This window comes from Xenopus tropicalis, chromosome 6, assembly GCF_000004195.4.
Source record: "Xenopus tropicalis strain Nigerian chromosome 6, UCB_Xtro_10.0, whole genome shotgun sequence".
NCBI lineage: Eukaryota > Metazoa > Chordata > Amphibia > Anura > Pipidae > Xenopus > Xenopus tropicalis.
The window spans coordinates 106,119,207-106,127,766 of NC_030682.2; positions in this window are offsets into that span (position 1 = coordinate 106,119,207).

Here is an 8,560-nt window from a genome sequence, read left to right on the forward strand (position 1 = left end):
GCTTGGAATCACACTTTGCGCACTGTGTATAGGTAAGTGAATGAGCCCTACGTTTTGCTACTGCATTATGTAATCTGCTATGTCATCTGGTGATCTTAGGGGACGCCTATTTATGAAAATTTATATCACTGGGCTATAATAGTTAAAAATTAGGCCTGCCATATGTAATATCCATGAGTTCCTTTAAAATGGCCATATGCAGAACACATAAAACTACAAGGCAGCATGTTCCACAGGATCATCCCTGTATATTTTTTATTTTTATGCATTATAAATAGTTCTGTGGATAGTTCTATCATGAAATATAACATTTTAATTACATATTTAAAAACTCTTGTGGAATTTTTTTTTGCCTTGCTTTGCTAGGTTTTCTTCCTTAAGCCCCATGGCTAATTAATCCTGTTAACAAAAGGAGGGTGCTGTTGTGGATAAGGGCAATGACACACGGCGAGATTTGTAGATGGTGTTAAAAAAATTAGTACTGCTGGCTACAAATCTACCCAAAAATGCCTTGCCATATACTGACATTGGGATCACCTCCCTTTGCGATTTCCCACAGTTAAGCCAGATAGCCGTAATATGTTTTACTTGCAGCAATCCTAATGTTATTTTATGGCAAGGTATTTTTTGGTAATTTGTATCCAGTGGTAGCGATTTTTGAATGCAAGCCTGTTTGATAGGAAAGTAGAGGTAATCTTGGTAAAATAAAACAGAAAAAAAAAATCTTTATTAGAACAAAATTAAGAAGTGCAAACAAACCACCCAGCCAGAGCCATATGATATAATGACATAATTCAGTAGAAAAAAAAAAAAAAAGAAAAGTCATTGAACTATGCTTCAAACATTGATCAATAGAACATTTCAATTAAAAAACTGAATGGATAGCCCTTGGGCAAGGTAAAAATGCTATTAAATAACCCATTAAGGAAAATGCCAGGCAGTGTAAATCTGTTAAACTAAGCTTTGGACACTTTAAAGACAATGTGATGGTTGTTATATATACACATTAAATAAGGCCTGGATATTGTAATGTACAGGCAAGCATTTGTTTGAAAAAAAGTAGTGCAAAATAGTGGGGAGCCCAGTGACAGACAGGTCTGTATTATGAAACATAATCCTCAAATGCCCGACTTGTCAAATTTACAGCATGGACTTGCATTCAACCGAAATTTTTAAGGACATTAGATAACATAACTACATATTTAACTGCTATTTAATTTCTTCACATGTACCAAAAGGTGATATTGCGCATGAATAATATTATCATCCCCTCTAATTGTTTGTCGGGCTTGGCACTTACAAAGCTTTTCATTAAGCTATGAATTAATGTGCCCAGTATAATATTATGATCTGTGCCTTAGAGCATTTATCTTCTCAATTATTATTCAAGCATATTCACCTTGGTGCATAGTTCCTAGAATTTTAATTCTTGTTAGTGCTACATTCAGCTTGCTATTATTTCTCATACCCCAGTATTCAGAATGAAATATTCAGCAGAGAAGACAAGCTTTCTAGAAGTATATGTTAAATCAGATCTGAAGAAAATGCTATTAAATTTAATCTACTTTTTAGCAAAAGGATGTTATATGGATTCCAATGCATGCATCCTTGGAGGCTACAGGATGTTAGTTGTAGCTTTTGTATATGTAACGTCCATTAAACGATACAGAACGGATTTTATGGCTGCACTGACAAGGTGCAGGATTATAGACACTCTTTTAAGTTATTTAGGAATGTCAGATTTTATGGTATCTAGAAAACCCTGGATATTGTCATATAAAAGCACAAGGTTTAATAATAACTACAGTAAGTGATGGTACAGAATGTCCCACTCGCAGTGCTCAGAGCAGGAGCAATGAAGACAGTGATCTCCCCAACTAGACAATTAACATGGCAACATAAGGATCACCCTTTTGGAAGCACTATCTTAATTTTACAGTGGTTTAATGCGATAAACTTGTACTCAGCAGCAGCATTACATTGCAAAAGAAAGCAATGAGGTGGAAATTCAGAAATGATGCCTTGCATTCATTATAACAAATAAATAACAGATAATAAATTCAATAAAAAAAGTCTTACTTTTGATTTTGGCTTTATGGCTTTATGGGGGAACACCATCCTTTTTTTAACATTCTTGTCTATCCCATATCTGTTCCCATTTTTGTCTAACAAGGCGTTCTAAACACCCTACATTAGGAACTTGATGTTTAGTGACTTTACATATTTCTCTACCCTATTCGTTGGGTAAAATAGATGATTGCCATTGCCATTGCCCTAAAACTTCGTCACTCGAAAAATTCCTCTCTGTGATCCCTTGCCAGGGTGAAATGCAAACAAATAAACAATATCCACAAGTTTAAATTTCTTATGCTCTAGTTCAGTGCTGTCCAACTTCTGTTGTACCGAGGGCCGGAATTTTTCCGACCTACGTGGTGGAGGGCCGATAATGGAAGCCAGTTTTGACCACTCCCCTTTTTGAAACCGCACCCACTTGAAACCACACCCATGTTATCACATGACCATACCCATATTAATGGTTGTAGTACAGCAAAAACCTGCCATACTCTGCCTGCCCTACCCTGCCTGTGTGTGACAATACTCTGCCTTCACTACCCTGTCTGTGTGTGCCATACTCTGCCTGCCCTACCCTGTCTGTGTGTGCCATACTCTGCCTTCCCTACCCTGCCTGTGTGTGCCATACTCTGCCTTCCCTACCCTGCCTGATGTTGCCAGGCTTTCACTTGTGTAGGCAGAGTAGATACAGATAGCAGTATAGATATTATACTGTAGATAGATGAGATGAACAGGGGGGCAGTTATCAACGAGTACTGATACCATTTAGATCTTACACAAGAGTAAGCCATCAAAGCGGCCAGCAGGTGGGGGGCCACTACAGGAGGGGGGTCGCGGGCCGCATGCCGGCCCGCGGGGCCGCCAGTTGGACCAAGCCACTGGCTTCTGAGGTTTAATTATAGATAGATAGATAGATAGATAGATAGATAGATAGATAGATAGTAGCACTAAAACAGGCAATTCATTTTAATTTGATATTGCTTTATGGAATAAATAATTTAAAGAAAAATTAATAATGTTTGCATATTTATTCAATTCTTAGATGGGGGCATTAACTACAGTTTGGGGGAAACAAGAGTGCAGCTCTTTGTGCTCATTCAGCAATCACTTCTGAATACCTCCCAACTGTCCCAATTTTTGTGGCTCAGCTCAGGCTGCAGTCCCACATTCTTATTTATAAGTCCCTTATTTCCCTTTGATCTCTGAATGATAAAAAAGGTACAATGTTTCACAAACAATTAAACAAGCAGCTTTTGCCAGAGAGCCCAGAAATGCAACAAGCTACACTTGTGCTTAGATACAATTGTAACTAATAAGCTAAACAGTTCTCTCACCTTTTTAAGCAAAACGCTAATAACACAATAACCCAAAACCCCTAGAAATGTGTTCCAACTTTAAATAACCTGCCAAATTTTGTAAAATGGGAGTGATCACAAATATGGGCGTGGTCAAAACATTTTGCTGCACTATGTGCGCCATTTCTTTTTGTCCCTCTTTACATTTTTCAATTGTTGGGAGGTATGCTTCTGCACCCTGTAATCTGTAATTCACAATTGATTTTTTTGTTTTTTACCCAGTGCAAAGTGTAGATGAAAAGGTCAGGGGGAGCATACCAGCCGCTATCCTTACTGAAAGTAAGCTGAGAAAGTAGGGACAGGGCCCCGCTGAAACCTTCTTAAACAAAGCAAATAAATGAGAGCACAGAGGCATGCAGCAGTTCTGCAAAAGGGAAAGTCATTTGCCCTGGTGTTTGGCCACTGCACATGCACTAATTAATGACCCCTTATAAGTTTATACTGGTGAAAAACAATTGTCCTAATGAGAGCACTACTGAATGAATGTAAAATTAATTTTGTGTAATCACAAAAGGCAAAATACTATTAGAGATTACAGAATGTCCTACATCTGCTTTCTATACTGTATGTGACTGTACTGGCTCCCTTACCCAGAAACCTGTAAAAAAAAATGTCCTAATTAATAAAAGGCCATTTCCCACAGACTCCATTATAAGCAAAAAAATGAATGTATAAAAATGATTTCTTTTTTCTCTGTATTATTAAAACAGTACCATACTTCCTATCTGTCTTAATTTCGTGGGACAGTCCAGATTTTAACAGCTCAGCTTACAGTCCCAGAACCTTATTGAAAAGTCCCTCATTTCCCTTTTTTGTTTGAGAAACTTTGTATCTTTTTTTTTTGAAGATCAAAGGGAATGTTGTGCTGAACCACTACATTTTAAACCAATGGAGGGGTTGCAATGAGGTTGTGACCACAAAATACATATGGACAACAACAGGAGGTCCTCTGCACTCACCCATATTAATATATATAGCACAAAAAGACATTCTGTCCATTAAGCTACCAAGAAATGCCCTCCCCTTTAAGCAAAACAGGGATTGTTTGTCCATATACTACAATATACCTCAAGATGCCCAACTACATCAAAGTCATCCCTTATGGTCAGTCCTACACTGCAACTAATGCGATTCATTAAGAATTCTACTGTTTAAATATACATTTAGACATTTTTACTGCAACTTAAATGGATGCCCTTTTATTGGCTCCACTGGGATCACCTGACTGTAGCTGGGAAGGATGGGAGCTACAACATGGAGCTGGCCCCTGCTCCTGTATATACTATAGCAAAAAAGGGAAAGTTGTGCTCAACTACTAAATTTTAAACTATTAATTAGTGCAATGAGGCTGTGACCACAAAATACATATAGACAACAACAAGAGATGCTCTGCACTTATCAATAGTACCCATAGCAGCCATTATCAATAGTGATAAGCGAATCTGTCCTGTTTTGCTTCGCCAGAAAATTTGCGAAACGGTGAAAAATTTGTCAAGCGTTTTTGTTTTTTTTTTGTCGCCTGGGTCTTTTTTGTCACCCGCGCTTTTTTGACGTGACCGTACCCAATTTGACGTGTGACAAAAAAAATTTCCACATGACAATTTTTTCTGTGCCGAATTTTCATGGAAAATGGCAAAATGCGGAAATTCGCTGCGAATCCATGCCTGCTGAAAAAATGTGCTTATCACTAATTATCAATATATATAGAAAATGAATTAAGACATTCTGTGCATTAAGTTTCTCAAACTTAATTACGTAAGTAGGTTTTTAGCAGAGAGCCCAGAATACTTAACAGGAAAACACCTGCACTGAGATACAATTGTGGCTAATAAGCTAAACAGGCCTCTTGTGGGAACTGAGACTTGCAGATTAAAGGGCAATTTCACCTTTTTTAGCAAAACTGTAATAACACATAAAACAAGACCCCAAACCCCCAGAAATGTGTTCAAACTTTAAATAACCTGCCAAATTTTGTAAAATGGGAGTAGTATTTGTGGTGTTGTCAAAAATGTTTGCTGTGGTATGTGCGCCATTTCTTATTTTCCCTCTTTGCATTTTTTAAATGTTTGGAGTTATGCAGTACCTTGTACTTAATGGCAAATAAGTTGCATAAATCCATATTGGTGGCAAAACAATCTGTTGAATTTGGATCACCAAACTTAAGGTATGGTGATCCAAGTAATGGAAAGATCCCTTATCCAGAAAACCCCAGGTCCCTACATTTTGAATAATAAATCCCTTACCTGTATGGAATATAGCATTCAGATAGGCATGATGCCTAAAACCAAAAAATTAAGTTTAAATAACTCAAAGCTGTTGTAGAAACAATTTGAAGCCACCTATACTATAGAAATATGGAGTAGGTGACAAGTATAGCCAACAACCCCTAATGGAAGTAGCTGCTTATACACAATACACAGCAAAAATGGCAGAAATCATAAGCCTTTGTACCGTTGCAAAGACAGATGTATGGCAAGTAATTTTTGCATTTCTCACGAGCCAACTGCTTAAACGAGGAGAGCCCAGTCTGCCGAGCCTCTATACTGTATGGGCCTGAAAGTACAGCCCTGTTAGTAAAAGCTTTACTCCTGCTGAATGTGTTTTTTACAGGTGATGTCACAAATCTATATGGTTAGTTTTCTTACTCCTGTTTCATGGGCCAATGCACACTGAGCTGGGAACTGATGGACTGAAGCCTCACAAAACATTCATTCTGTCAGCTGAGCAGGTGACTTTTATTTAGAATCCATCTTGAACTGTTGGATAAAAAGAAATCAGATCTTCCAGTCCCACGTATCAGTTTTTTCCACTAATGAAATACTCAAAAAATTTTCAGTATGAAATTGGGGCAACAACATAAATCTTAAAGGAGAACTAACGCTTAACTAAAGAAGTAGGGTAGAAATGTTTTACATTATGTTTAGTGCTTCTGTACCAGCCCAAGGCAACCCCAGCCCTTTAGCAGGGAAGATCTGTGCCCCCAAAGATGCCCCAGTAGCTCCCCATCTTCTTTTCTGCTGATTCCCTGCACATGCTCTGTGCTGCTGTCACTTACTGAGCTTAGGGACCCACACACAATATACTGTATTTATAGAGTATATACAGTATGTAACAGTATAAGGCAGCCTCATTTTCTGCTTGATAATTTGCAACAACCCCTAAGCCCAGCTTCTCAGCAGTCGCCCAGAGCGCACTGAGTATGTGCACTTTCCCAGACAACAGAATCCAAGATGGGGAGCTCCTGTGGCAACTGCAAAGACCTGTATCATTACTACTATAGAGATGCTAAAACTTTTGGCTAGTGCAGTCAGTTTTGTATATAAATTATGGCATTTATAGCCATGTTAATTTTTACAGCTTAGTTCTCCTTTAAATCCAGATAAAATGCATTTTATAAACCTGAGTTGTCTGACGCCAGATCACAAGCTCACTCCTGGACTAAGGTAGCACAAAGCTGTTATGGTTCCTATCAGGTTGCACACGTACAGTAAACCCCTCCAGGTTTGCATGAGTGCTCCAGGAATTTATCCACCTATGGGGCCTGCTTGGTGTCTCGATGCTCAAGATGTGTTTCATGAAGATAAGAAATGTCTTTATGGCAGCTTTGGCTTGAGAAGCACTCTCATTGTCAGACCTTGCGGCTGACAAATTGTAACTGTAAATCTTTCTTTTGCTTGCAAAATAACACATATTTTTTATCTGGCTTCCCTGGGTCTCTCTCTGTCAGGGGACATAACTCAGCTTCAGCAGTACAGACAAAATCCAGTCTGCTTGGTGCAGCCAGTAGGTAAGGGAATTACCCCCACCCCCCCTTAATGCATAAATGGTATGGGGGGGACATTGCTAGTCCCTTTTATTACAAGCAACAGTTATGACAATCATGCATGATCTTATTCTATCCCAGCTAGACTACTGCAACTTGCTAACTGGCCTTCTAAATTCACACCTCTCCCCCTACAGTCTGTATTAGATTCTGCTGCTAGAATTCTGGGCGGTCACCGCGTGCCTGTACCCTTCCCTCCATCGCAGGAAGGGGGGGAAGGTCATTGCCTCTGTCAGGCAATGAGAAGCAGCGGTGACAATGAAAAGGGAGCGCAGACTAGGGGTAGGCAGGAGAGGTACAGCTATGGTGCATATTGATCATATATGGGGTTGGAATCATTTGCATGTGGTTGTACAGTAGGCAGGATAGGACTAATGTCTATATGAATGCTATGGATCCATGTGTAAAACATATTATCTTCAAGAAATAGCATGTAAATTGTATGCAAACCCTAGTAGAAACATGGCTTAGCTGGATGGTCAAAGGAATAACAGGTACATTCTAGTTGTAGCTATAAATCTGATTTATTGGAAGCGTGATTATAAGGATGCTATGGAGTTCCCTTGGGTGTAGTTAAGACCAGATTTATGTTTCTTTCTTCTTTTTTTACAAGCGGTAATGGCCAATTCATTATTATTCAGTTATTTGTATTGATTTGTTAAGACCCAATAGGCAAGAATTTTTTGTGAAACTTATTGAGTCTGGTCTTGCAGTCCAGCACTGTCACTGAACTCTAACACTCGGTGGTACAGAGCTGCATAGGATTCTCAAAGAAGTCAAATGAGTTTTGCCTAACTGACATGCTTTAATAGTTTAGAAATGAGAATCAATAAGTGCAAATAAGTACAAGCGCATCGTTTATGGCATTTAATAAGCACCTTTAATTTGTAAATAATCCCTGAAACCTTTCCATTTTGATTATAGTGTAACTCAACACAAACACCAATGTTATGACAGACAATCCAATAAGAGATCTGTTACTAAATGTTACCTAATCCTAGGGAGAGACTCCAGTGTAGTTATGAGCAAAACTGTCTCTAACTTTGTAAAACACATTGAAGTCAAAGTCTGTTTTTTTGGCACAAGATGCACCGCAGCCAATAGGAACTTTTTTATGGAATTTTTTTCACACTAAATCCATTGAAGTCAATGGGTATTTTTGTTTGTTATTTCTTCCTGCTGCATTTTTTCACACATTTTATGCACAGTGAAAATTTCCTGTGGTTTCACAAAAAAAGCACCAATTGTGAAATACAGAATTTCACCCCAAATCAAAGCTTGCCAAAAATTTCGCTCATCACTACTCAAG